Here is a 6,000-nt window from a genome sequence, read left to right on the forward strand (position 1 = left end):
GCCTATTAGGCATCTAAGTGGAGACATTCTGAAGGCATTTGGATGTATGAATCTGGAGTTCATGGGAGTGGTCTGGACAAAAGAGACTTGCAAATCACAAACACGAACATTTTAATCATACTTCACTATATAGGTCAAGAATTCAGGCCAGGCTCAACGGGGTGATTTTGCTCCTTGTGGTATCAAGTCACTCAGAGGTGCCTAGCTGGCTGCTCTAGTGGGGTCTAAGACAGTTTCACTCACATCTGGTATTTTGGCAGGGGTGGCTGGAAGGTTAGGCTCAGCTGGGTCAGTCAGGCACTCCAGCATGGTAGACTTAGGGTGGTGAAACTACCCACATGATGGATGGCTTCCCCCAGAGGGAGCATTCTGTGAGGTCCAGGATGAAAAGACATTGCCTTTTCTGACCTACCCTAAGAAGTCACAAAGCTTCACTTCCTCCCAGTTGGTTATAAGCAAGTTCTAAGGTCAGCCCAGATACGAGTCGAAGGAGTAAGACTCCACCTCTTAGTGGGGGTATGGCATTGTCACATTGTAGAGGACCCAATGGGTTGAGAGATGCTGTTGTGGCCTTTGGAAGAGTCTGCCACACCACCCTTCCCAAGGTCACCCTCAATAGCCACCCCTCCAGTCTCAAATCTAAATCTCAAGTCCTCTGCTCACTATCCTTCCTGCTCCCAGCTGAGCACTTTCTAAAATAATCTTTGAGTCTTCAATCTGTGAACTGCCAATTTTTTCACTCATCTTATATTCTCACTGTCCTCCTCACCCAGCTTTAGAGTCTGTACTGTGTCAATATAATTATTCCCTTGCAAAGAAAGTATGCTTAAGTTCTGTCACCGCACTCCCTCCATTATTTCTTATCTGGCAGAACTTCAACCCTGATTCAATCTGTCTGCCTACTCCATTCCTGCACCTGAGCTGCTCAGCATTACGGGAGAAACACAATGATATTGATTGGTATCACTTTAGATCTGGAATTCCAGGTTAAGATGTCAGATAAGTATACACAGCTTCACTCCCTCTAAAGCCTCACTAAAACCTATTACAATAAAGAGAGATGGATGGATGGATGGGAAGATAGGTAGGAAGATGATAGATGAATTAATGGATGGACAGACAGGCAGACACAGGAATACCAGCACCAAAAGAAAAATCTCAAGTATGAGGAAAACAGGAAAAGAGACATCAGCAACAAAAGTTTGCAATCTGGAAAGTAAGATGGATGGATAGATTGACTTAGAACAGAGAGACAGATTCTCAGCTGGCAGTTGGAAAGCTGAGAACCAACCTGGTTTGCTATAGAACCCTCAGAGTGCTCAGGGACCGGCAGTCCTGCATACTTCTGGATCCAGGAGTAAAATGGGGGTGGGGAGGTCAAAATCAAGAGGACTGAATAAAAGTTTCTTTCCCCCCCTTCCACTGTAGTGGTGGCTGTCTGTCTCCCACCCCAACATAATTCTTACACTTTAGTATTTGGACTCTGCTATCTGCCTTCTTCTATAAAATCAGTTGGGGGTAGGATGGTAAAAGGGTAGGTCAAGTGGACATACAGACACACTAAACCAGATATTTCACTGTGCTCTGAAGAATGGAAGCCAAGGCGAGTGCCAATTAAGTCATCGTCTTAATTGTGGAGGAGGAGTGGTCAGGAAAGAAAACAATCTATACGTTCTGATGTTTCAGATCAGTTACAAGGCCCTATGTTCTTATTTTTAATGGTTCACCACTAGAAAATTATTTCCCATCGCTCTTTTTTTTGTTGAGTCAAAGTCTCACTCTGTCACTCATGCTAGAGTGCAGTGGCACAATCACAGCTACCACAGCCTTGACCTGCTGGGCTCAGATGATCCTTCTGCCTCAGCCTTCCAAATAGCTTGGTCTACAGGCATGTGCCACCACACCCAGCTAATTTTTTAATTTATTGAAGAGGTGAAATCTCGCCAAGTTGCCCAGACTGGTGTCAAACTCCTAGGCTCAGGCAATTCTCCACCTCAACCTTCCTAGGCTCAGGCATTCCTTCACCTTGGCCTTCCAAAGTGCTGGGATTACAGGCATGAGCATTGTGCCCAGCCTCAACCATTTTTTAAACGTACAATTCAGTGACTTGAATCCACTTACATTGTGCAGCCATCACTGCTGTCACCAGAACATTTCATCATCCCAAATGGAAACTTTGTATCTGTTAAACAATAGTTCCCCATTTCTTTCCACCTCTAGCACCTCGTAACTACTTTTCTACTTTTTCTGTGAATTTGACTATTCTAGGTACCTCATGTAAGTGAAATCATACATTTGTTGTCTTGTTTCTTGGTTTATTCCACTTAGCTTAATGTTTTCAAGGTTCATCCATTTTGTAGCATGTATCAGGACGCATCTCTTTTTAAGGCTAGATAAAATCTTATTGTATGTGTATACAATTTTTTGTGTATCTATTCATTTGTTGGTGGGCATTGGGTTGTTTCCATCTTTTGACTATCATATGTAATGCTACCGTGAATGTTGGTGGATTAAAATATATTTTTGAGCTTCCAGTTGAATGAGTCTGCCTGGCTTGAACAACTTATGGCATGCAAAAAAATGATATCCTATAACAAGTGATGGATTAATTCTGGATACGCTGGTTAATTGTGCAGCATGCCCATACTACCTTCCTTGCACTCTTTACAGGCATTTGGTGAAACACACAACCACCTCCAGAGCTTGCCAAACAGGACTGGCCCTTTCTGCACTTGCTGATTTACCCTTTACCCATGCAAACATTCTATTTCCATGGTGCTCCAAAAACTAGAAAAATCTTTAGAAATTGTCCAGGAATTTAAAACATTTAAGGCATAGAAATCCTCCTATAGGTAAAGTTTTACTAGTGTGATAAATGGGATTATTGGTCCTAATTCTTTCATCCAGTATGGTAATATTTTGTATCCATATTCTCAACATGTTCTCATTATGGTGAAATATACTCTCCTGCCTCTTGACTTTGGACTTGGCCATGTGACTTGCTTTGGTCAATAAGATTTTCATGTCTGTGATGTGAACAGAGGCTAAAACATGCTTCTGAATTTGGCCTTGCTGTCTGGCACAGACCCTCAGAACAAGCCTAGTGGACCCACAGCCTGAAGCAGAATCATCCCCGATCTGTAGGCCAGAGTGCAACAAATGCTTATTGTCATAAAGGACTGACACTTTTGTGGATGTTTGTTAGGTAGCAATAGTTGACTGATACAGAAAATAGTACCTGGAAGTGGCATTGGCTCTGGGATTGGGTGGTGGGCAGCAAATTATAGGAAGCTAGAAAAATGATTGCTTGTGTTGTATCAGTAGCAAAACATTTGGTAAAACTGTCATGTGTGGTGACTTGGAAGACAAAAAATATACCTAATAAATAGATGTGGGCAAGAAGCTTTGAAGTAGAATGTTGAAGGCATAAGGTGCATTTAATGAGATACTACAAGGAATAGATTAACTCAGAAAGATTTTTATCAAACCAAAGGTGTGGGTATTAAAACACAGCAAAAGTGAAATCCTGGTGTTATCAATAAGACATGACTTTGGGTTAATTATCAAGGCTAGAATGTAGCCATAACATCTTCTGTTAAGACTTCTGAAAGAACAGAAGAGTGTCTACTAGATTCTTTCAGATGGACAAAGAAACTCCCAGAAGTTCTGTGGGCAAAGTCCTACGGAAGCCAGAATATGTCCAAAGTAGCGGTAATTAAGTCTATAGAGATAACAGCTTATCTCAGAAAGAATTGTGGATGAACCTTTTGACATATGAAGTTGATTGGAGTCAAATAAATAGAAAATCCACAGTGTTTTTGAGAGACACATATGTATAAAAGTGCTCCCGGCCTAGACTAAAAGAGACTGAGACTGTTTAAGATGTAGAAAGATTTCATGAACCTCAACTTTCTTCAATCAAGAAGGGGTTCGAAAAAAGCAACTGGGTTGATAAGAATGTCATATTCTCCAATGTTCTCTTCACAAAATAGCAAGAAGTATGATGGAAAAAGAAGGGCCTTTGAGAAGACAGAGCCAAGAACAATGGAGCAAAATGTAGTCGAGAGCTATCCCTGTGAGGCAGAATGTGAGTCTAATCAAGGAACATCCCTTATCTTAGAGTAGAGGGACCCAAGTAGTTAATAATAGAAATTCCCACAACACTTACCTAATGGAATTTCAGAATTGCTGTGGTCCAGTGATCGCTATGTGCCGCGTATTTATTCTTCACCTTTCCAAATGCGCATATTCATCACAGTTACACTGTTTCTGTTCCATCAATGTACTTTAGTGTACTGATTATCTATTGCTAAGTAACAACTGATTCCCAAAATTTAGCAGTTTAAAACAACACGTAGTTATCTCATAGTTTGTGTGGGTCAAGATTCCTGGCACAGCTTAACTGGGATCTCTGATTCAGAATCTGTCACAGGCTTCATTCAAGTTGTCAGCCGGGGCTGGGGCCTCATCTGAAGGTTTAACTGGGAAGGATCCACTCCCAAGCTGACCTGCAGTTCTTAGAGGGCTGTTAGACAGAGGGCTTCAATTCCTCGCTGGATGTTGGCCAGAAGTCACCTTCGGTTTCGTGCCATGTGAGCTTCCTCAATATGGCACCCACGCCAGCAAAAGGAACAGAAAAAGAGAGGAAGAGAAAGCAAGAGGGAGGAATGGAAGGAGGAAGGGAGGACTATTAGCAAGCTAGAAATGGAAGTCACTACCTTATGTAACCTAATCACAAAAATTATATCCCCTCAATGTTGCTACACTCTATTGGTTAGAAGCAAGTTACTACTGGGAAGAAGATAACACAAGGCTAAAGATACCAGGAGAGGCTGAGACCACTGTGGACCATGTATGTAGAAGGTAGATAATTTCTATTCTGTTTATAGGTCTCTGGATCAAAATAACAGCATTTGGGCCTGATGTAAATCCTGGACTTTGGGCAGGTTCCATGGTTGGATGAGGCCTTGGTTGAGGGGTGTCACATGATGGAGGTGGGTGAGTTTTGCATGCGGGAGGGATGTGAATAGTTGTAACCAAGAGGACATCTGTGATAGGTTGAATTGTCCATCCCAGTTCTTCCTTCCCCTATGGTAGTATCCTTTCTGTAGTTTCATGGTAGATAGAATGTAGTACCTTTGCCAGGGTGGAACTCATTATTTCTAGAGTTGATATAAGCTATAGACATAAATAAGTTCTAGAAAGGTTTAGATGAATCTATGAATCATAAATCCAGACTTGAGTATTAAAGGAAACCAGTCTTGAAATACATCCCAAGACTTCTGAGGCCAACATTGATGGAGTGCTATGAAACTGGGAAACCACAGACTGGTTAGACCATTGGGCTGACCCAGTATTGCATTTCTTATATTCATATCATTTGGTTTTTAAAAATAAATACACATGTTAGTATAAATTCCTAAGGGAAACATGTAGTTTATTTGAAAAGACTAGAACTTTTTTTTAAATGTTTCTCTTAAACTAATTACAAAGAACTCAGTGATGCTCTGAGCCAACAAGAGAAAGGAAAGGAAAACTCTACGAAAGAATGTGTCTTATTTTAAGTTCTTGTACCTGCATTCTACATGTGGGAGATAGGAAATGAGATTTTTGAACATAGGATCTGAGCCTCCAGGTAAGAAATTGTATGGACCCTGAAATTGTCCTGTGAACAGATGAAATCTTTAGAAACCGAAAAGTGGCTCAGATTACTACCATTTACTTCACAAAATTGCCTCCCTGAAAAAACAATCCAACTGTTTTACCATACTCTATAAGTCTCAAATCATTATGGTTAGGGAAAAATTCACATGAGACTGTGATAGCAATAATTACTTCAAATGAATGAATAAAAGAAAGCAAAGATATTGTGTTTTTTTTTTCCAGGCAGCATTTAAACGCAGAATCTTTCATTTTAGATGCAGTAAATACCACAGAAGCCAGTAGATAAAGATGATGTCCCAACTCCCAAAACCATACCAAAAGGAGTGGGAATTCCAC

Source organism: Carlito syrichta, unplaced genomic scaffold (genome assembly GCF_000164805.1).
Source record: "Carlito syrichta isolate Samal-C Ts95f unplaced genomic scaffold, Tarsius_syrichta-2.0.1 Scaffold303138, whole genome shotgun sequence".
NCBI lineage: Eukaryota > Metazoa > Chordata > Mammalia > Primates > Tarsiidae > Carlito > Carlito syrichta.